This window comes from Megascapheus bottae, chromosome 19 (assembly GCF_031878675.1).
Source record: "Megascapheus bottae isolate mThoBot1 chromosome 19, mThoBot2.hap1, whole genome shotgun sequence".
NCBI lineage: Eukaryota > Metazoa > Chordata > Mammalia > Rodentia > Geomyidae > Megascapheus > Megascapheus bottae.
The window spans coordinates 16,125,388-16,151,001 of NC_143527.1; positions in this window are offsets into that span (position 1 = coordinate 16,125,388).

Here is a 25,614-nt window from a genome sequence, read left to right on the forward strand (position 1 = left end):
GATTTCACTGTGATATTTCTATACATGTACCTGGAGCATGAGGCATTCTGAAAAAATTCTCCTCTACCCATATTCCCATTCTTCTCTTCTCTCTCTCCCAGACAATAATTTGTAGGCTTCATTATATTGTTTGCATCTATCTGTCATCTATGATATCTGCAGACACACATATATGTGACATATTCATTACCATTCCTGTAATCATCATCATTCTCACAATCCTCACTATCATTGCTGGTCTATACTCTTACAAGTCAACAATAATATACTAAAGGCTGTCTATTCTTGTTCGTGAATCGACAGTCAGGCTTAATTCATTTAACATGATGATTTCTAATTCCAACTCAGATACTCTATTCTATCAGAAAAAGAAAAAATTACTAAGCCACTCATCTTCTATAACCTGGCACTTCTATATATTCTTTATACTCTGGAAAGACCTTTCCCAAAAGGAAGATGACACAGAGAAAAGCAAACCTGAGGAAATATTCAAGGAAGCAAATGACATCAAGAAAGTCTCTAGATTCAGCTACATCACCCTTTACCAATTACTTCCCACAATAAAATACCTACTGCAAGTCCTGGTTCAGGATCATTTTTCTAGAGGGACCCAGACTGTACCACATTTTAGTGATATTGAATTGATCTTATCATCTGTTATATGTAACTTTCTTCCCCCTTCTGGGAAATTCTTTTCTGATTTTAATTTTTTCATCCCCTTCCCCCCTACACACACTTCTTTAGTATCTTATTTATGAACTTTGCTTCCTCGTGTGGTCCAAACTCTGTGTTCAATCATGTGCTTTCTAAAATCTGTCCAACCAATGGCTTCACCAGCTACACATAACCACTCATATATCTCCATCCCTAAACTGGACCCATATGAGCAAATATCTCTTCAGGGAAAGGAGAAGTCAAATTATGCATTGTTTACATTTTGCTCGCCTTGGTTTTCCATTAATATAATGACTCACCCTGGACTAGTTACACAAAAATTCTATCCAGTTTATTCCACTTATTTGACTCATATCTTAAGGGGGCCTAATATTACCATATTTCTGAAATACTCCATATGTTTCTGAAGAGATGTTAAAATCCATCTCCTGCTCCCTTGCAGATATCATTTCAGATTACTTTTAGGAAGTTGAAAATTAATATCAATACTGGCCTTCAGGAATTATAACAAGGCAAGGTTTCCAAGACCATTTTAGTAACATACACATGGCCTTAATGAAGGAAGTTGGAAGAAAAGAACATCTGTTGAACGTTGTGATATTTATCTATCAGTACCAGCTACTTCTTTTAACCTCTCTTGTCTCCATGAGCTGCTAAGTAAATGTGGAGTTTGGCTCTTGGTATATTTATAAAGCCTTTGAATGTGGGAAAGCTGGAATTTCTATAAATTGTATAAGACTAACCACCTAGAAGAGAATTTGAAGTAACTAGAAGAGACTGAACCTAACACTTGGTCATCTTATATGAGCTATAAATATAAAGCCTGTCCACTAATCCTGCTCTCCACAACCGCAACATACCTTCAGTCCCACGGGAGTCCTAGGGAAAAATGAACTGGAGGCAAAAGGAGTATCCAACTATTCAATACTGACAAGGTGTATGTTTATTTTTGCACCTTGCTAATAACAACTTTTCCTGTTCCCCAAATTCTAGTTCCTAAACTCAATTGCATTAAAACCAACTGCTCTCTGCAAAATGTAAATTCAAAGCAGGTTCTCTAATTAATCTGTTGTTTTCTATTCATTTCACATTCTAAATTATAGGAACAATGTCTTTCATTGCCTTTGTCCATAGTTAGAATGATTAGAAGTCTGCTTTAGATAAGAAATTAAAAGCTGCCTTGAGTGAAGACACACTGCTACCATATTTTCAGTTAGAGTCTCCATGCAGCCTCTCCTCTGGCTGTTTCAGTTATTAGATTCTACGTTTTAAGTGAAACTCTTTCTGGCCAAAGATCTCTTAGTTCTGGGCAGGTAAATGCAGAGCATTGGAGAAAGGATAGGAGCTGACAACAGGATATTCCTGTATATCCTCTTCCTCATATTTGATGTTGAATTTGGAGGAAAAGTTTTGACCTTGCCTTATAATCAAACATCTGATTCAGGTAGATCTTACAAAAACATCAAGAGAACAAGATCCAAGTGGTGCTGATTGCTTTTCTTGGGGGGTATCTTCTGACACATCCCAGAGCTTAAAGACTATCCCAAATTTTGTATTTAAACCATCAAAAAGTGAGAACCAAAACAGTTAGGCCAAGAGTGGGTCAGATCTTTCTCTCTAGAGACAAAGCTTCTGAAGCGAATAAAAGGCCTACCACTCTGTAATTTCTATCCACTAGTGACCAGAGTTACCCAGATGCAAGACTACTTTAATTACCCAGATGTAGCTGATATCCTCCCTGGCCCTTATTGCTGCAGCCCTATTATACAGGGACCAAACTACTGTCAGATGCTCAACCTTGACCACTTTCTCAGGCTCCAAGGAATGTTCTCTTTTGCCTAGGACTTTAGGTTAATCCACCTCATAGAATGGATGGAGGATTCTACAGGTAAACATGATACATCGCATCTTGTAATTCCTCTGCCCTTTCAATTATTATAGTCCAGCTCAGGACTTCTGAGGGGGAATGTAGTCCCTCATAGTGTTTCTCTGTGATGTTTCTCTAGGTGTGGCCATCCTTATCTCATGCATATAACCAAACTTTCTTGATTTCTTTTGTCAGGTAATCCAGTGGTGCTATTCTCTGGCTTAGAGCATAATCTCAAAAAGATGATACTGGCAAGAGTTGGAATTTATACTTTTGAAATTTTAGACTCTACCTACCTCCAGGATTAAGAAAAATAGGAAGAGTGATTGCAGAACTAACAACAGATATAGTGGCCCTTCTAGGGAGGACTTCAGATCCTCAAATCAAGGAAGAGCAGTTAGCAATGGATTTAAAGCCCAAAGCAATGGTCTGTATTTGTATTCAGCAGACTAAGAGATGATAAGCTTGATATCCACTCAGGGAGTCAATATAGTCAATTCTCTATGTCTATTACTTAAAGAATTATCTATGGTACAGTGGATCCAGTGAAAAAGTCACTGCTCTTTTCCATAAGGAAAGAATATTAAGCAAGTCAGTTTGATAATCTCTAGAAATAAAAATCAGGCTGTTATATATGGAAAACCTGAAGAGAAAAATGTAAGATGATTGGACTTATGTCTGGAGAACCTAAACTAAGGGCAAAAGAGAATGCCGCCTCAAACATCAGTGAGTTGTTAAACAACCAATCTCTCTATGTCTAACTATGCTACAAATACATCTGCTTTGAAATTACAAATGAGAAGCAGAAGCAGCGAGGTACTCAAAGTATCTGAAACTATTGTTTCTGCAATATCCATTCTTATAGAAAGGTTTTAGGTAGACATATGTACAGGACATGCATTACTAAATAGGATGCAATTTTCTCTTATATCTTCAAAATAAAATACAAGATCTTGGAGAAATTCTGGGCTTATTTTCAGAAGGGTGTAATCAGACTTTACACAGAAACTACAAGTTACTATAATCTGCTCTTATGAAATATTATTAGTTGAGAAGCATTCTGCAGAAACATTTCCCCAAATGGCTTTGTAGACAGGCAGATGTTTTCGTATCTACCTGTGGAAAAATATCTGGCTTTATCAGTGTTCATCTTGATTGCCAACATATTAAAAGACACTAGATTAGTGAAGTACATCTAGGATATGTTTGGAAGGATGTCTCCAGAGATGGCTGACATGTAAGCAATTCCATCCAATAGGCTAAGGGTCCTAAAAGTGGGAGAGGAGGAAGCCAGGTAGTACATTCAAGCTACAGGCTTCCTGAGCAAATGCATCTATTACTACGCTCTCACCTATGGAGGGAACACTCCAACTTCATTTGCCTTTAAACTCAGGCTCTGTTGGGACCATCCAGGCTTTCAGACTCAGTCTGGGATTGCATCCACAGTTCTTCTTGTTTTAAGTTTCATAAACTGCAGTGATTCATTTCTGTGATTCTCTAGCGTGTAGACAGACATAGTGGGACAATCCATCCCCCAAACATGTAGGACAATTTAAGGTATTTCTTTTATGATTAATTTTATTCCTGTCCATTCTGTTCCTCAAAGGATTCTGAAAAATACACATGTTTATCCACACATGTTGAATCCATAGTGCTAGAGTTCAGACCTTTACTTATGGAGACTTGCTCCTAGCACTGCCAGGTGCCTGTTGTAATAATAACACTGCCCCTTATATAGAAAAGCTTGTGGGAATCATTCCTCAATTTTGAGAAGAAGGAAATGGCTATTTTAATATACATTCATCAAATACAGTTTTTTATTAAGGAATTTATTAACATTGATTTTTACATCATATTTCAAATGTCATGTTTAACAAACAAGTATTCAAAAAGGGAATCTCTATATACAGTCTCTGGCACATAGATTTTAGAATAAAATTAAGCTGAGAGTTTATATGTCTTAGATACATATTAATATATGTAATAAAACATTAGATCTATAGAGTGTATAGCCCATCATAGATTTTTAGGTCTATGTTTTATATTCACAGAAAAGTTGGTAGCGCAGAGTTCTCTTACCCTACAACCTTTTTCATGAATGACAACCATTTTGAATTACTGCAGTAAATTTGTCACAATGAATGGACAAGTGTTGCTATATTACTAGGACCAACACAATTCAAATTCACTTAGTTTCCCCTAATGTACTTTTACTATTTCAAGATCAGATACAGATTTTTCTCCTTCCCTTCCCCTCTCTCCTTCTCCCCTAAAATATCAAAATATCTCACTTGCCTTTAGCCTTATTTGCTTCGATTTATTTTCCAGATAGGCTTTCATTTTTGTCAGGAGCTAGCATTGGACACGATCCTGCTACCCTGTTTCTGTACAGTGACAACTACGGGGATGCATCACCATACCTGCTTTTTAAATTATTACTATTTTTGAAATAATGTCTTGCTAACCTCTTCACCTGGGACAGCATCAAACCATAGTCTTCCCATTTCTGTCCCCTACTTTGCTGGGGTTAATAGCACAAGCCACCATATTCTGCCTTCATCTAGCCTTATGGGTGGTTTTACAATCGTTGCATGAATATTATACAATAAAAATGAAGAATAAATTTCACATGGTGTGAAAGACACAAGCCAAACATGAAAAAATAAATACTGTATGATTTTACTTGTTTGTGATTACAGAATGGCAGAAGTGAGGCATGGTATTAATACCATAGTGTTACGTCAAGGGTGCAGTGGCTAGACAGAAGGTATCGAAGAAGTGCTATTTCATGGAACATTCCAGTCCATTAAACTATATACTCTGATGTGAACCTCACTAAAAGTATAAAGAAGCCTAGGTAATAAAACTCTCTTTAACAATTTTGTGTGATGCTTCTTAGAGTCTGGAGACCATGAATGTGAGAATGTTTTTAAGAACACACATTAGTGATGGAGGAGATTCTTATCACTGTGGTCATCAATATCGTCTTCATCTCCATCTACAGCTTCTTTACATACATACATGCTTTACAAAATCAGTATTTGCACAGGTCATTGTCACCTTCTGAATTAGGAAGAATTCTTGCCTCTTTGAATTTATCTTGTGTGACAGGAGAAATCTGTATCCAATACAACATTTCTCAGCATTTACAGTTAGATTCTTTTCACTATACTGCAATATTTTATGGATCCTCAGGGTAATCTAAAGCCAATATGAAAAATGGTTATTGGAATGGCCATGTATAACTTCCCTCATTAGGTAAGTCCTCATTGGATGAGAAATGTAGTCCTCCCCTCTTCTGCACATGTGGACTGTTACCATGGTAGTTTGAGTTTGAGAACATTTCCATATTCTCTGTTATCCTCTCAAAAAGAAAGACTGGAGAAAGGAAGACACTGGAAAAAATTTGTGAGCTGGGCGTGGTGGCTCACACCTATAATCCTAGCTACTCAGGAGGCTGAGATCTGAGGATTCCTTGTATTTCAAAGCCAGCCCGGGCACAGAAGTCCATGAGACTCTTACCTCCAATTAATCACCAGAAAACCAAAATGTTGCTGTGGCTCAGGGGTAGGGTGGAAAGCTTGAGCTGGAGCTCAGGGACAACACCCAGGCCCAGAGTTCAAGACCTAAAACTGAAAAAAAAATTGCGAAAACTCTTTCTCCATGTATATAATATAACTGTTATGACTACATAAATATATGTTATGGCTATATATATATATGTGTGTGACTACATATTTAATGTAGCTATTATGACACATAAATATGTTATGACTATATATACATATTTATATGTATATAACTGACTCCATAAATATATATATATATGACTACAAAGGGGCCCAAATTAATCTATGATTCAAAGGCTGATATTCCAATAACTCCCCCAAAATAATGGCTCATTTTTCTTTATAAAAATTATATTTCTGTGTGTCTAATTGTGTGTGCTTGTCTGTGTTTCTCTGTGTCTGCAGCATATATGCATGCTACTATACATAGGGAGAGAAAACAATGAATCACCCAAGACCAACAAAAAAGAAATCATAACAACCAACTTTCTTCACACAGAGCTCTAAAGATCATGGTTCAAAACCAGACCAGGCATTAAAGTCCATGAGACACTTATTTCCAATTAACCACCAGAAAACCAGAAGTGGTGCTGTGGCTTAAGTGGTAGAACACTAGCCTTCAGCTGAAGAGCTCATGTCCCATGCCCAGGGCCAGAGTTCAAGTCCCACAACAGAGAAAAAAAAATGAAGACTCCTCAGTCAGAGAAGATTAACTTCTCAAAGGGAAAAAACAAAAAGCTCCTGGCAGGTCTTTGGCAATCACATCTCTTTTTGCCAGAATACCTTTCTTTCTCCAGGCAGGTCTATCAAATAGCACTCAAATGTTCCATTAAGGACATTTCTCGGTATGAATTTCCTTGTAGTTCAACCCACTGTTGCTGATACAATACTGAGAGAACCTTCCTTTAAGGCAGACTTTTATATATTATTAAAGCATGAGACAAAGAACAACATGTACGCAATTCTGACAATTTCTAGTCATTTCAGCAGACATATCTTCCATTATTAGTTTCGTTTCTTTCATAAATAAAGTGTCTGCAGAGTAACAGAAAGCCTAACACTTCCTGTCTCTTAGTTTGAAGAACATAAAACTTGTAGAGTTTATTAGACAACTCTAAAAGTTCATTTGATATTTACTAAAATCTTTAAAAAGAAACTTTTAACTGTGATCTATGAGACATTCCTATTCTTATTCCAAACCTCTGTTGTGCAGACAAAAACCCATGAAACTTAAAGGCAGAGAATTGTAATTTTGTTAGACATCCATTCAATCAGAAAATCTGGTTGAGTATCTGATCTTTTCAGTCTGTCATGCTCTTCTGATTTTAGGCTTGTACATAAACATATCCTACCCATTACATAATCCATGCACAGGTACACACTGAATATTGATCTGAGCATCCTGATCAATTGGAATACAGTACTATTTACTGATAGTTTACAAATATGACCTGAAGCTTGGAAAGGACCTCAAATTTCACTTAATCCAACTCTACCCAGTGACAACTGAATATCTCCACCAAGCAGATAGCCGAATTTTTAACCAAACAGAAAGAGCCAGTTCCATTTCTATATAACTCCCCACTGGCTTAAGTCAACAAAATTATTCTAGATCCATTAAGAGTTCTATACAAAAGCAACCTATGTTTGGTCTTATCTTAGCATTACCTCAGTGCACCCTCATCATCATACATTAGTTTTATTGTTTGAATTTAACAAATGCTGAAACTAAGACTCATATAGCATAGTCAAATTTCCCAGGGTCCTGATGTGAGAAGCCAGCCAGTCAGGATTCCTAAGGCACACATGTACACTGTCCATTTCCTTCCTTGCAACCCTTGAATCTCTTTTCTTGGGACTAGAGATATGTCTCAAGCTAGGCATATTCCCCAATTCTTACCTAAAGATTACAGAATTGTATTCAAGACTGTCCTCGTAATACTTCTCTGAATTTTCTTGTTATATGTCATTCAAATACTTGATATACCTAGAATTGTTTTATCAGGACAGAGAACAACCAAAAATCTTCACTTCACTCTTTCTATAATTGTACCCAAAGAGCAAAAGATTGCACTGAATTGTCTCTATTGGAGATGGTTTCAGCAATATTCCAACCAAGACCATGGAAATATTCAGAGCCATTTACTTGCTTAGAGCATTTACTGCCATTACCTCTTGTTGGGAAGTCATTTTAATTCTTTTTAATTCAATTACCAGTCCATATGCTTATAATCGGTTATCTTCCATTTCCTAGACTGATTTTCCAAGAACTGTGGGACTGGTTTCTATGTACTCCAAGACACCAGATTTGATAAAATGTCAATAAAATGGCAGAGTGCTAAAACACTTAACCCTTCCCATGGTGCCTGATAAGTAACTAATGTGCCATGAAAGAAAGAATGTTACAGTAAAACAAAATTATACTCACCTCTGCACCTGACATGCTCAAGACTAGTAGAGCCAGACACCAGTGGACCATGCCTTTAACCCTAGTTGAGATCTGAGAATTGGAGTTCTAAGACAGCCCAGACAGGAAAGAGGAAAGTCTCTCCGACTCTTATCTCCAATTAATCACAAAATAGAACCCTGCAGTGGAGCTGTGGCTCAAGTGAAAGCATACTATCCTTGAGCATAAAAGCTAAGGGACAGAGCTCAGGCCCTGCATTCAAGCCCCAGAACCAGCACATACACAAACACACACACACACACACACACACACACACACACACACACACACACACACACAGTAAATGTTCATGTTAACACCTCAGATCTAGGTGATGAGTATATTTTCCTTCTTGAGTACATTGAAAGATGTTTCATTGTTGTTAGATTTTATTTTGTGAAAAGTCTGCTAAACAATATTTCTGTCATTTTCATCTGTCTGTCTCTATATTGTAAGTTGGGTTACTTTTCAGTGCATTCACGTTCACTGGTCTTGTTTTTGCTAGTCCAATGTTAAGTCTGTCAAATAAATCACTTGTGTTTGATGGGGTTTTTTTGCTTCTTAAATATCACTTTGTTCTTTCATCTAGTTTTCACTTCTCTAAAACTTTCCATCCACAAAGCAAATTGCTTACCATTATTACCGACTACAATTGAGCTCCATAAAAATATACTCTGCCATAGGTTTTAGATGTTCTGTAGTAAGAACAGCCCTTTGGGACATTCTTAGCAGAGCTGTGGATCGGAACCTCACTAAAATGATAAACATACAAGTTCATGCCTTACAGTTTATCTACTAACTTATGAAATCTTTCCTAGCTTTATATCTTAACAATTATGTTTGTGGTCACTGGGGACATCTCATGCTACAGCCTTGCACTGACTCCCAATGCTTTAAAGGGGGGGGGGGGGGGAGAAAAAAATCTTTCATCTTATTGACCTATACTTGTTTTTTATAAGAGAATTAATATACCTTAGATGGCTCTCCCTCAACTCTTCTGCCTTATCTCAAACTTATTATTCATTTTGCAAGCTTCGTGTATCTGAAAGGATGGAATTTCTCCGGTCTCCTTTTTTATCCTTATCCCTTAAATAAAGACTGTCTTACAAAACCCCATGTGCCTACTTTGCTCGTGTCTTCTCTTTTGGGTGTCCTCTCTCAGCTCTTCTCTTCTCCAGCCTTTAGTATGCTACCTTCATGCACTCAATGAAAGCATCATGAGAAACATCTAGAGACTGAATATATATTTGCTTTAGATTTATAGGTTCTAGGATTTATATTTTCATGTCTAGGCTACGACAAACTTCAACAAACCATAGGTTGATTTCTCTTTTACTTCCCCTGTGAGGGCTTGAGTTCTCTTTCTGCCACAGGAATAAAAACAACCAGAAAACACTTCTTTCCTACAAAAGGCTTATTTTAAAATATAGTTAACTTTTGTTCTCAGGTATTTTCTGGGTTTTAAAATTTATTTTTAAATTTTATCTAGATTTTATAAAGCCATTCCCTCTAAAATCAGGAACGAGACAAGGATGTCCACTCTCTCCACTACTCTTTAACATAGTACTAGAATTCGTAGCCAGTGCAATAAGGCAAGAAGCAAGCATAAAGGGGATCCAAGTAGGGAAAGAGGAAATAAAACTATCCCTCTTTGCAGATGACATGATTCTATATTTAAAGAATCCTATAGACTCTACTCCCAAGCTCCTTGAGCTGATTCAAAACTTTGGAAGAGTAGCAGGCTATAAAATCAACCCTCAAAAATCAATTGCCTTCCTTTACGCCAACAGTGAGAGGAACGAGGCAATAATCAGGAAACTCCTTTCACAATAGCCTCAAAGAAAATAAAGCACCTAGGAATTAGCTTAACTAAGAATATAAAGGACCATTTTGATGAAAACTTTAAAACCCTAAAAAGGGAAATTAAAGCAGAACTAAGGAAATGCTCCAATCCATGCTCCTGGATTGGAAGAATCAACATTGTGAAAATGACAATCTTGCCAAGGGCTATCTACAAATTCAACGCAACACCCATCAATATCCCAATGGCATTCTTTAAAGAAATAGAAAAGGCAATTCAAAATTTCATATGGAATAATAAAAACCCAGAATAACAAAAACACTTCTTAGCAGAAAGAACAGCGCTGGTGGAATTTCAATTCCAAACTTTAGACTCTATTACAGAGCTATAATTCTCAAAACAGCTTGGTACTGGCACAGGAACAGGCCTGAAGACCAATGGAATAGAACTGAGGACCCAGATACTAAACCACAGACCTATGGCCACCTAATCTTTGACAAGGGAGCCAAAAAAATAGAATGGAAGAAAGACAGCCTCTTCAACAAGTTGTGCTGGCAGAACTGGTTAAGCACTTGCAGAAAACTAAAGTTGGATCCTTCTTTGTCAGCTTGCACTAGAATTAACTCCAAATGGATCAAAGACCTGGAGGTAAAAGCTACCATACTGAAAACTTTACAGGAAGGAATAGGAGATACACTAGGCCTCCTTGGCACAGGTCGAAACTTTCTTAATAAGGACCAAGAATCACAACAAATCAGAGAAAAGCTGGATAAGTGGGACTGCATTAAATTGCGGAGCTTTTGTATGGCAAAGGACATAGCTAGTAAATTAATTAGGAAGCCTACAGAGTGGGAGAAGAGCTAGTAAATTAATTAGGAAGCCTACAGAGTGGGAGAAGATCTTCACCAACCAAACAACGGACAAAGGCCTCATATCTAAAATATATCAACAACTCAAAAAATTGAATCACTCCAAAACTAATCTCCAAAGTAACAACCATCCCATTAAAAAATGGGCCAAAGACTTAAAGAGAGTCTTCTCTGAAGAAGAAACAACAATGGCCTATAGACACATGAAGAAATGCTCAACATCTCTGGTCATAAAAGAAATGCAAATCAAAACAACTCTAAGATTCCACCTCACTCCAGTTACAATAGCCAGGATCAGGAAAACGAATGACAACAGATGCTGGAGGAGATGTGGCCAGGAGGGATCACTACTACACTGTTGGTGGGAGTGCAAACTCGTTCAACCACTAAGGAAAGCAGTGTGGCAGTGCCTCAAAAGGCTAAACATAGAACTCCCCTATAACCCAGTAATTCCACTACTTGGCATTTACCCAACCATCCAGAAACAAGGGCATACTAAATCCACTAGCACAACAATGTTCATTGCAGCACTATTCACCATAGCAAAGATGTGGAACCAACCTAGATGTCCCTCAGTTGATGAGTGGATCAACAAGTTGTGGTATTTGTACACAATGGAATTCTATGCTGCTGTCAGAAAGAATGACATCGCCCCATTTGTTAGGAAATGGAAAGACTTAGAAAAAATCATATTAAGTGAAGTAAGCCAGACTCAAAGGAACTTAGGCTCAAAGGTTTCCCTCATTCGACATAATCAGTAGAAACCTTGGGCTCTACTAGCAGAGATCTGCAATAGAGCAAACTCTTGATACATAAGGCCATATAGTATGAAGCTAATTGAAAGGACCTCCAGGATATTGAAACAAAAACCATATAATGAATGATTGTTGTCCTTAATGTACTATGTTGTCTCTCATCTCCTTCGCTGTCCCTTGGTTATCTCATATTGGTATAGTATCTCACTTTGTTATCTGATATATTGAATTTATTTGTATTTGGTTATTTGAAATTTGATAGGGAAGGGGGGAAAACCAAGACGGGTGGGGGGGGTGTAGGGGAGAGGGTAATGGGTACCAAGACATGTGAAAGGCTATCAATGTATGTGAATTAATGCACCTTCTATCTGGCAAATATCATGTAACCCTTTTACTAATTACAATAAAAAATTTATCTAGATTTTATTATTATAAATATATAAGCAATGGTCTCTTATTTGCTTTCTACAAGCACAGATCGGGGTTAAAATCTACTCAGCCATTTCTTAACTATGCAGTGAGGAGCAAGTCACTTAAACTCTATTTTCTCCACTTCCTTATCCATAAAATGGGATTAACAGTATCAATTCCATTTTTATGAGGATTACAAAAGCAGATATATGTTAAAACATTTGATGCCATTTAGACAGAAACACTCCCTCATTAAAGTTATAATCAGTATTGTAATAGAAATTTACATAATTTGCATGCTGGTTTTTCAAAACTTACAAAAATTGCAGAGTAGTATTATCACTACTCTACAGATGAGGAAAATGAATCTCTGTATTCTAAGCAACCTCTGGAGAAAGCTTGGGTTATAGATGTTCTGTGGAAGGGTTTGCCCTTGATTTTTCTTATCTTGGGCACTTTGTACTTCCTCACTCATCAATGAAGAGCAGGACAACTGAAGTCTTCTAAGACAAGTTGCTCTAAGGTACAGGAAAATGAGGACTGTGGGTAAATAAACTTGTGGATGTCAAAAACACAAATCTGGTGTCAGTCGCAAACAAATCATGCCCATTTGATGATGAATTAGTTATTTGATGATGTACCCAAAAGTAATATGAAGACAGAGAAGATATACTTTGTCAAATTTCTTCCCAAGGTTTATATAGTTTAAGTGACTACCAACAAACGGAGATCAGACAACTAACACTTTGAAAGAAATATCTCCTGATCTTGAAACTTTAATCTCTATATTAGTAATAGTTACGGACACAATTATGCTCCCTAACAAACAACCCCAAAACTCAATGTCCTAAAATAAAATCATTCAATTTTTGTATGCATGACTCTGAAAAATGGCCATCAAATCTCTGTTGCAGCTTATGTTCTGGTCTGAAGGTCTCATTCTAAGGTCCAGGACTGGAAGAATAGCAACAGCTACCCATAAAATACTCATCCTATGGCCAAGATCAGAATCCTACAAAGCATATAGCAGAAACATGTATAGTGTCTTAAAGCTTTGATTCAAAGCTATCACTTTTCTCTATATGGTCGAAGCAAATCATCGGCTAAATTCTCTATCAATGTTATTGAGTAGACACTTTCCACAGAGGTTAAGTAGAAGGAGCAAATACTTTCAGGGAATCATTTACTATGCCCAAAGAGTATTGCAGTCCTTCACAGACATCTGTCAGCATCAAAAAAGAATACAGTTCTCCAGGCAACCAATAACTACAGAAAGAGAAAAATCTAAAACAAAACAGAAAGGCTCATTTGGAATTACAACCCTGAAGAGGAAAAGTCACATTTATAATCACTAACAAGTAGTTCTTTAATGTTTCAAACAATAGCTATCTGAATGCTGCAGAACTCTGCATTCTCTAAGCGGGGCTATTCTCCTATGTCACCTGATGAGGTGACTTTCATTGTCTCCAACTGATACCTTCATGGGATTATGTCTTATAAATGTAAGGTTTAGATCTTTTATAGAACTAAGGGAGACAAAAAAACCAGAAGGATCAGACCAGGATTTAATTATTACTGGAGAGTGGTACCGAGTAATTCTGAACAGAGTTGGAAACACAAGAGGTGTGAAGGGATGGGGGTCTGGGGTCTAAGTATAGTACACTAATGAAGCTGCTAGGAGGTAAAAGCAGGCAGCTGTTACAGATAGTCTTTCCAGGGGCAATGTACAATTCCAGGAAGGGCCAGAGATAAGGTTTTCGGGTAGGGGGGGCTTTGGGGGAAAGTAGGTCATAAAGGCAGAATTGGGGTATGAGATGAGAACAATGCAGATTCAAATCATGTTGTGACCACACAGAGCTTGTTCCTGCTCACACAGGAATAAAATAATTAGTGACTCCTAGACTAATTTACTACCTGCCAACTTAGACTAAGTGAACTAGGAAATGAAGTAAAATGGGAGAGAGGACTGAAATTTCAGCAGCATAAATCATGCCTCTTCATCTTTGACTCTTTGCTCAGTAAGAGGCAGCACTAAAATTCTATTCCTGCCTCCTAAGAATTTACTCTAAAAAACAAACTCTAAAATTCTAATATATGAAGCCATCGTGCATATGGGCATAAATAAAAAAATACTTACAGCCATATATCACAGAATTTGGGGAAATGATTTACTTAAAATGCTAAAATGTAGGTTAGCTTATTAGTGACTGCCCAATTTCCCTCAAGTCTCAGAGCTGAGGATTCTAACACCAATGGCTGCCATAATTTGAAATGAATTATTTGGAATAGTTAAAGGTAACTCCTTATGGCAGATGTTTTATGGCATAATGAAGCCCGACCTCTCCCTGATTAAATATACTGGTAAATCAATGTTATTTTGAAAGGTACTAGGGTGCCACACGGCAAGGATATATGTTTGGATATAGCTGCCAAAAAACAGGACATACAAGATAGCAAGATTCCCATGGGGCTAAATTGTCTGGGGGTTACAGAAAAAATGCTGAAGAGGAAGGAATGAAATTCCTTGTGATGGGACACTCATCAAGCATAAGTGAAGAACATGATGACTTAGAATGTTTTTGTTGTCTCTGATTTTTAGAGGTGGAAGAAACAGCAAGGAGAAGCATATAGCACCAAATATGAAGATGCTGGGTGTAAGTCATGCTGTTTTCTAGTTCGTCTCATATTCTCTGTATGGCTGTCTAACTCTTTTTTTATTGTCAGGGTGATGTATAGAGGGGTTATAGTTACATTCGTAAGTACATGTCTTCTCAAGCATCATTACCCCTTCCCATGTTTTTCTCCCACTTTCCTTCCCCCATTTCCTAAGTTGTAAAGTTCATTTCCGACATATTGTCTTGTGAATATCCCTGTTACACTGCTTTGCAGTCTCATCATCTTGTTGTTCCCCTTCCCTTTCCTGATTCAAATAAACAAATAAACATATATACAATACACAAGGTACAAAGTCGGATACAGTAACAACAAGGGTAAATCATAGGATTAAAAAAAAAACAAAGGAGAATGGAAATAACTTCTAACTTCTTGTTATTGTAAGTGATGTACAGAGGGGCTGCAGTTATGGAAGTCAGGTAAAGAGTACAATTTTTTTTGAAGAGTATACACCTTTCCTCATTTTCCAGGTTTTCCCACCTAACCCTCCTCCCTTCTAAGTTGTAAAGTTAATTTCTAACACAGTGTGTGGTCATATCACTACTGCATTTGTTTGCCCTTTGTCCCCCCATTTCTGTGCTCTCCCTCTCCCCCCAAGCAAATAGTTCTGTACAAGACAAAAGGTACAGAACACAAAAGCAGTGACAAAGGAGAAGACAAAAGTAAAAACAAAAAGCAAAATAACCATCTCGTTTTCATTTCTTGAAGTTCATTTCAATAAACAACATTTTATATGATCATACAAACATAGCTATTAAGCCTTTGTGAGCTCTCCTAAGAATAAGTATCTGCCTTTACATTTATATTAATGCTTGCCCTATGTTATGCTATGCTATGTTATGTTATGGCCTGTTTTACGTAAACTAACTCGATTTTTACAAGCACCACATGGAGTGAATTCCTTTATTTTTTCCCATATTACTAGATGAAGAAACAAAAAAATAGAGAAAAAAAGAAATCTTGCCTAGGGTCACACACAGTAAACAGCAAAGTTGAAAATTTGCTACCTCAATAGCTTCTTAGCTACGTGGTGGGAAGGGGGAAGAATTTCTTGAATTAATGAAATTCTTACATATAAAATTAAAAATCCATGTTGCTCCATATTTTTTCTTATTGAATGTATTCAATCTCAGCCTAAAATTCTCCTCTTGGATCCAAATATTCAAATAGCTCCCTTCTCAGGATTGTCAGAAACATCAATCTTATTGCATATATTATGACTAAAGGGTGTTCAGAAGAATTGTATAGCTTCATCCTGATTCAGCCAAAAATAACATTAAAATAAAGTGTTTGAATAGTTAGTAATACCTTCCATGGGTGGAGGATGAGAAAATGGTAGTATGTGGGCTAAAATTCTGTGATAAAACACCATCCAGTTCTCCCTTGCGTATCCTAGCTCAAGGGTCACCACTGCTGTTGACCCTCCTCTCCTCACCTTCAGTTCACACCTGCGGTATGAACAACACTCAGTGTACTAGGACAGAAAATCACAGTATGATTTGCTAGAATAAGCAAAGGCTTTGGGATGACCAGATCTGAGATTATATCCTCTCTCTTATTTTTGTACTAAGAATAAAAAATATCTTAGCTCCTCTGAGTGAATAATGTGTATAACATTGCCTCATGGCATAGTTATGATAAGTTAATAACATATTGTACAGGGCCCATAGTAAATATTTTAGGCTTTGTGGGCCATCATTTTCCATCAGAAATAAGGGAATTTTAAAGTATATCCTAAACACTAATGAATGTTAATTCTCTGTAATGTTCAGAGATTCTTTCCTTCCTTCTTTTCCCATTTTTCTTCCTTTCCTCCTTCCTTTCTTCTTTCTTCTTTTCCTCTCCTTTCTTCCTCCCTGTCTTCCTATCTTCCTTTCTTCCTTTCCTCCCTTCTTTCTTTTTTCCTTTATTCCCTTCTTTCTCTTTCTTCCTGCTATTTGATTTTTAAATAATCAAGTTCATTTAAGATACAAAAGTACTTAGATATGCTGTAATGCACTATTACTGATAATTTCTTGATAGAAATAACCACATTGTTCACTGGTAGTAAGAATAACAAACCTCACTATGGTGGGAATAGCATATGCTGGCATCCCCACCTTTCAAGTCAGGAACCAAGATTTGAGAGAAAAATCAATGGTAAATTTCGGATAGACCATGAAACTTCTGGAATCCTGAGATATCACTGGTCCTTGCCTCAAATTCCCAAGTCCTAAAAGGCAATTTATTTACCTACATTATCTTACCAACATTCCAGAGCTGTCCATGAGCCTCAATCCTATTATATCAAGGTGAGAAGTCTGTAACAGCATGAAGACAGGCACACACTGCCCTTCTTACACTTGAGCCTCAGTTTCCTACTCCACTATCACACCCCTCTATCTTTGCATGACAAGAGCCTACTCAGGCAATTTGCCCTAGACTTTCATTCAATCTCTCTTTTTTACATCAGTACGATCTAGAGTAAGTTACTTTGAGTCTTGTTTCTCCACTGGATCATCAGGTCCAGATGGACAATATCTATTTAAGAAGACAAGTGTGAGAACTAAGTCACTCAATCCATTTGGTGCTACTACAACAGAGTATCTATAACTGTGTAATCCATAAAAATTTGAAATACACTTCTAACATCTCTAGGGGACTAGAAGGTCCAAGCTAGTAGTTATTACCCGGTGTCTATCTGGTGATGGCTTCCCTCTGCTTCTATGAAGCCACATTGAACCTTGAGTGGCAGAAGACACTGGATCAAAAGAGAACAAACTCCTTTTTGAGCCTTTTTCTAAAAGTATCCCATATCATTTATGAAAAAGAGACCTCATGACATAATACCCTACTGCTATTGCATTAGCAAAATCTGAATCTGGTGTAGAACGCATGCAAGACACAGAAGGCCAGGAATATAAGCATTTGCCTCTGGACCTAGCTCACAGGAAGTGCTCAACACATCTATATTGACTTTCTTTTCCCAGACCAACCTCCCTAGGGCTAAGGACCCACAACCTCCAGCCTCAGAGCCAGAGAAAAGCCATTACACAGAAGCAGGAGCAGGAAATCACTTGCAGCTTAAATTTCCTTTTAAACAATTGGCAAATAAGAGTTTGCTGACTCCATTATTAATATTATTATTGAAACAAAACTTGTTGCTTTAATGTGTTCAGTTGTACAAGGATAGAATAGCCGCCCTCAAGGAGAGAAAAGGAGAAGTTGACAAAAGTTGATAAAGAGGAACCCTGAGATGATGTTTAGTAGCTTTTTCTCTAGTCTGACAATAAATAAAAGCTATTTTGTGTGGTGCCTCCATTCTAATCTTATATTTCTTGCCATTTTCATTTGAGTTCCCAGAGGGGAGCCATCCTATTTTTGACATTTAATAATGCCAAACAATAATCCAGGGCTCATTAGGCCAGAGGAGGCCAGGAGGAGTGTTCAGCATTGCTGGCTTCCTCTGGGTTGGGTCCCATTTAAACCATTTTAGAGAGAGGAGGCTCTATGCTATTCATATAGCTGTCAGGATAAAGAAAAGCCACCCAAAACTGCTCCAATTGTAAATAAAAATGATGAAGACACTACTGACATTGCTTTGTATGCAGGCTAGGAAGACTGAAGGGGGTGGGGAAGCTTGGATCTCAGAACTTGAGTTTGACCTTAAATAAAGGATACTATTTATACTAGCCAAGCAGAGGAAGTGCTGCACAGTATTGTGAAGAAAATGCCTGTCTGGATCTAGACACAGTAAATGGACCACTTAAAATACTCCTTGAGTTGTCTTTTCTACATTTTTCCTTCTGGGTTTTTAGTTGTTGGTGGTGGTGGTGGTGGTGATAGTGGTGTTTTGTGTTTTTTTTTTTAAATAAAGACTATATAAATCTAGATGGTCTGAAACTCACTGTGAAGCTCAGGTTGGCCTCCAATGTGCCATTTTCCTTCTTCATCTATTGAAGTGTTGGGATTATAGGTATGAACCACCATACCTAACCAAGTTTATTATTTCCAAATTGAATTATTTCATTGGTAAAGATGCCAAGAGTCTAAATATAATCTCCCCCAAAGATGAAAACAGATTCTCCAAGCAAATCCCTTATCTTCTCTCCAATGAAATCTTTATGAAGTACTGTGAATACAATCTTAGTCCAAACACTATGCTAATTTTCTTTCTGCATCACTTTGTTTGGGACTCATAAAGCTTGGGGACAGCTAGCCATACAATTCTGTTAACCATAATTCTGAATCTCTAATGGTGGGAGGTATAGAGGGAAAGGCTCTTAAAAGAGGCAAAACTGATATTGAGATTTAGAAATTTGTTGCCTGCTGAATTAAAGCTGAATTTTCTACTCAGGTTAGAATTAACCAGGTCAAAATTGGACACTGACAACCTTCCAAGTAATACTAAGTCTACTCTTCCATTTCTGTGGATAGCCTAGTGAAATAATTGAACAACTGCCTTGGTGATTTGGGGAGACATTTGTTCTTAGGTTTATCATTCTTTTCAGCATCAAGTCCCATTGCCTCACAGGAGTAAGAAACAGTACGGGAAATTAGATGGATTGAGAATTGAGTCTGTGACAACCTTTAGAAAATCAAACGGGGCTATTACTTTTACTCTTTGCTTTAAGAAATACTAAATTTATGATACCAATTTATTTTTATGTGACTTTTCTTTTTCCTTTGAAAGAATAAAAGAAGAAAAAATAGAAAATTATGGCTTTTAGAAACTGAAGTATGGTTAATCAAGGTTTTTCTTTATGTTTCACTCTTCCCACCTATGAGCACCTTATTTTCTTTGCATCTACACTAATGTGTGATATGCAGAAGAAGTGGGAATAAACGTTACAGACACAGTTGTATTTTACTTATCATTTTCTATGGGTGTGCCAGCACTGGGGCTTGAGCTTGGGGCGTCGAGCTCTTGCTTAGCTTTTTCACTCAGGGCTAGAGAACTACCACTTGAGCTATGCTTGTATTTCTGGCTTTTTTGTTTAATTTAAAATAAGAATCTCAGACACTTTTCTGACTCAGCTAGCTTCAAGCTTCTATTCTCAGCTCTCAGCCTTCTAAGTAGCAAAGATTATAGGTGTGAATGACTGGTTTCCACATCATTTACTTTCATATATATGACAATTAGTATTTTCCAGCTAAATGAATTACCACAACTTTGTAAGTTAAGTTACTATCATTAAATCCTTATGTATCATTGATTCTCTGGTAGAGAAACAAACTTTACTTAAATGACTTCTAGGTAGGTAAATTTTCAAGCTCTTAGAACTTACCAATATGTTCCAAAACAGAAGCTCTGGTCATATGTGAGTTTATATGAGTCTTTTGTAAAGTAAAAGTGCCTAATAGAGTATTCTACTGTTTTCATATGTTTCTGAATCCAATATATATTGTCCAACATAAATACTCTAAAGCCTTAAACCAGTATCATTCTGGACAATCATAGTCATCTAGTACATGCAGAGAGTGTATCCATATTTGTGTCATATATTTTCTTTGAATTTGAGTCTGATTTCTGACAGTATTCTAGATATCTTGTTTGTTTATCAACCCATCTATTTGTTCTAGAATAGCATTCTGCTGGCAAAGATTTTATGTTAGGCATCAAAAGTATGCAAAGATATAAAGTGATCAGAAAAAAATTATCCATGTGAAGATATGATAGTAATTTAGGCTTCCAGATATGATAAGTAAAGGGTTTTGATAACTAGTTTATTTTCAACTAATTAGTGTGTTCCTGAGCGTTAAACTGATCCTAGGTAGCTAACTTCTTAGAATTATTTGAGTATCTTTGATTCACCACCACAGGCTGCCAAAAGAGTTCAATAAGGAGCGCCTTGACTAAAAGAAAATAAGATAGCAGTGCTAGTGTTTAAACTCAAAAGATTCATGGCAAGAAACGTTCAACTGAATCCTACCTGCCTTTATTATAAGGTTCATGTTATCTTGTCAAACACTGAACATCAAGATGTTTGACACAAAGGTAAAAAACTGAGAGAGTTTCAAGTCTCATTAAAAGTTTAGGAAAAGTTAGAAAGGGACTGAAAACACATCAGAATGCATTCTAAGACACAGACTATACAATAATTTCAACCTGTTAACAAGGAAAATATCCTGTCATGGAGGCTGAAAGTGCTCAGTCAATCAGCTGAGGTTTGCAGTGGAGGAAAGGTATGAAAAGGAGCCTGAAGAGAGGGTTCAACTAAGAAAGACCTCTCTGCCACCACCCTCAGAGCCTGATGAATCACAATTTCCCTGAGAAGGAAGAGAAACTCACCAGCTCCTCTTTCAGGCGGTCATTCTATGAAATATTGTTTGGGGCAGCTCTGAACTCTTACCACATCAAGATGCCACCAGAGAGATAAATGAAGAACACTCTACTAACACTCTAGAAGTACAACTTGGTCTCATTTGCTCAAATGTAGTTATTTTGAATGGATTCCATGATAAACAATCCCAGAGAAGATGGCTTTTGATATTCCTGCTTGTTCTAAAGTGCTGAGAGATGGTGATAGGCTGAGAGGTAGAAATCCAGGGGCAAACAGGTTCGGATGCTCATTCATTGTGACTCGCTTTTTCATACCACATTTTGTGGCCTATATGATTACTTCCGCCACCATCTCTTACCATTCCAATGGCCACTCACAGAGAGTTACCTTTTTCCCTTTTGTTCAGTGGAGATAGATTTTTATTTTCTTCTATTGTCAGGATAATGTACAGTTACATTGTCAGGTAGTAGGTGTATTACTTCTCTCACATTGATACCCCTTCTCATGTTTTTGTCCCTGTTTCCCTCCCCCAAACCCCTTGTTTCCCCCTTCTCTTTCCTATTTCAAATAAACAAATAAACATATATACAATATACCAGGTAACAAAGTCAGATACAGCAACAACATGAGATTAACCATAAGGGCAAAAAAAGAGAAGAGAAATAATATAGTACATTAAGAACAACAATCACACAAGATAAAGCTCTTGTTTCCATATCCTAGAAGTTCATTTCATTTAGTAACATGAGATAGACTTTTTAAACTATAAAATGAAAAGTAAACAAATCTAAACAATACAGTATACCTACCAGAGAAGAGAAATCAGTTCCCAGCGAAATGGTTATCAGAATAACATAGAGGAACTTAAATAAATTACATAGCCCTCTCTAGCCTCTACTCAGAAGTTAAATTTTCAGGGATGGGCTATATTAAAACTTTCCCATTCTGTTTATGCAGCAATCAGTATTGTCTTTGATACAAACTTGTGAATCATTGCTTTCAGGTCCTGAACCTATCCAATGAGTCAAGCCAAAACATTATCAATACAGATCACATACAAAGCGACAGGCCATATGCTAACCTCAACACAAAAATATACATAAAATTATAAACAAACCATGGCCAGCCAAGTTTCCACTGGATAATGATAAAGCATTTCCTATCTTAAAACACATGTTCTGATTCTATGAGCATTCTTAATGTATATTAGGAAGGGAGCAGTATAGCAATATAGTAAATGCTTTACATAAAGCATCTAGCCACTCTCAGAAAAAATTCTTTTCTAGAACTGGAGGATGATTCCTGAGGTTGAGCAATAATTCTTACAAGTCAAGAGGTGGGTATGAATTAAAGGCAGTGGAATATAAAAGGAAGTGGTCACGCCTATAATCCTAGCTACTCAGGAGGCTGAGATCTGAATAGCATGGTTAATATTCCTATAAAATGGTATTTATCAAGATGAACTCCAAGAAATAAGAACAAGAAGGGATGCTGTTACTTTGCGCATTTTTTTTCTTCTTGTGTTTTGTTTCTCCTTTGTCACTGTTTTTGTTATCTCTGTGTTTTGTTTATCTGCGTTTGTTTATCTCTTTGGGGGAGAGTAGAGAGGGAGCACAGAAATGACTGGACAAAGGATGAACAAATGCAGCGTGATGTTGAAAATGAACTGGGGTAAGAGGGGACTCAAGAGGGAAAAATGGAGAAAGTTAGGGATGGGGTAACACTGTTCAAGAAGAAAGGTACTCCTTGCCTCATTTATGTAGCCCATTATTCCATCCCCTTTACAATGACAACTTTTGACCAGCCTGAGCAGGAAAGTTCAGCAGACTCTTATTTAAAATTAACAAAAAAAGGGGGGAAGGGCTGGGAGTTTAGCCTAGTAGTAGAGTACTTACCTAGCATTCACGAAGACCTGGGTTTGATTCATCTGTACCACATACATAGAAAAAGCCAGAAGTGGCGCTGTGGTTCAAGTGGTAGAACTCTAGCCTTGAGAAAGCCCAAGGACACTTGCTCGGCTCTGAGTTCAAGCCCCAGGACTGGAAAAAAAAGAGGGGGTGGAAGTAGAGTTTGGCTTATGTGGTAGAGTGTTGGCCTTGAGCAAAAGAGCTCAAGGACAGTGCCCAAGTCTAGAACTCAAGCCTTGGTACAGGTTTGTAGAAAGGACATTTGTCAGATATTGAGTTTCATGATGCAGTATTATGTCGTTTATTCTCTATCATTTGATCCATGAATCTCAGAAAAATAATGTGGATCACAGATTTGTAACATGCCAGTGTCACAATCACCCAAGTGTATTTAAAAAGTAGAGACATAGGCCTAATAGAAGAAAGTATCCATGGCCCCGGTTTAAGGTAAAACCAGTAAAAGAGATTAAGAAAAAGCAACAAGAGAAAATTGGAGAATAAGTCAGTTTAATTCCCTTCAAATATGAAATTTTCGTTAATACAGTCTAGAAGATGAGAGGAAGTTCAAAGTAAGCTTCTCCCCTCCTGGTGTGTAAAAGCAAACCCTTTTTTCCTTTTGAATATTAGGACATTTTCCCATCTGGTTTCTGGCATCAATCCCATTCTTTATGATTTTTGAAAGATTTCCAGCATGTAATACACAGGACATGATAATTGTCATAGCAAGGAAAAAAAAAATCTCTTTTCCTCCTAGGTAAAACAACCAGCTTTAATTTCCCTTTGCCTAAATGCCACCAAAGGAAAGAAGGCATTTAATTATTTGTCTTTTAAAACGTGTTTTTCATTGCATTTGCAAAGGTTTACAAGGAATACATCTAGTGCTTAATTGCTTGTAGCTAGGGAATACAATTATTCTTCTGGAGTCTACCAAATATTTATTGTGATTGCCTCTGCTTAGGTTTCAGGCTTCTACCACAAAGATTGAAACTAATTGAGCTCAAACCCCAAAGCTATTAAATGATGGCAAGACTCATGTTGAGAAGCAGGGGTTATATCAAGCCTTCAACATGGGGTGGACGTTAATGCATTTTTCTGTGTTGCTGGAAAAATACTGATTGACAGAATTCATTCTTCGCCACATAATTATCTATTTCTTTGTTGACCCATCTGGTCCCCTTAGCAGTGTGCTAATACCATCATAAAACAATAAGACTAAATTGGACTTCTGGTGATCAATGGTTAATATGATTTCATACAAATTGTTCTTAGACTGTGCAGCCTTCCCTATTAAAACTGTAAATAGAAACTAGACATAGATTGGAGCTTTTCTCGGTATTTGTGTGTGTGAACCAGAAATCATCAATCTTTCAGCATCTTTTTGATAGACTCTTTTTTGTTGTTTAGTGAGAACTTTTTAAAATCAATGGCTCTTATGTGATCCTTTGCTTAGCCCTTACATCCATGGTGAATATAAAATTATCCATCCTTTTTCCCCCACCTGCTCTGTGCTTAAAACTAAGTAGCAGCTTTTATGATCAAAATAAAAATCTTACCAAGGGGAAATAAATCAAGGAATTCTAAAGAAGTTAATAGCTATGGTTGTTCAAGCAAGGAGAAGGAGAAAGATAGAGGTAAACCTTCTAGACAGCAGAAATAGGACCTTGAGTTATAAGAGAGAACACTTCACTGTGGGAACATCAGAGATTCTGTCACCTAGGCTATCAACCCGAGTAGTATCTTTTCCATGAATGCCTAGCTGATCCTTCATTCCGAATTGGCTGTGCTTTGTCTCTTTTTGGACCTGATCTTCTCTCTCTCTTTCTTTCTCCCCCCGGACATGTGCATACACACACACACACACACACACACACACACACACACACACACACACACACATACATACACACATGAACACACACATAATTAACAAGGTTTAAAGGCTTTGAATTTTACATCATAATTCATATGACATATTCTAAATAATGCAAATTACCCTTTGAATAGGGCAAAAAAACCACATTAAGATAATTTAGAAGAAAAGTGACACACTGCCATTGGCACTACCAGTCATACTTGATTTGGGTAGCCGCTTTGGTCAAGTAATAATATTAAAACAATTATCCTGACCAGTGCCTTCCACTGAAAATAAATTCCTCTCCTTACTTCTCTCTTTTCCAACTGTGTACCATTGTTTAATTTTGTTATTGTTGCCTTGGTGAAACAAGATGTAATATGATGAATACTTCTGAATATTGGGGAGAAGCAAGTCCACCTCACAAAACAAAGGACACTATTGTATTCTGCAGTCACATACAAAGCAGATGAGAATGCCCTGTCATTTTTAAAAGAATGAGTAATTAAATGGGAAGGAAAGGAAA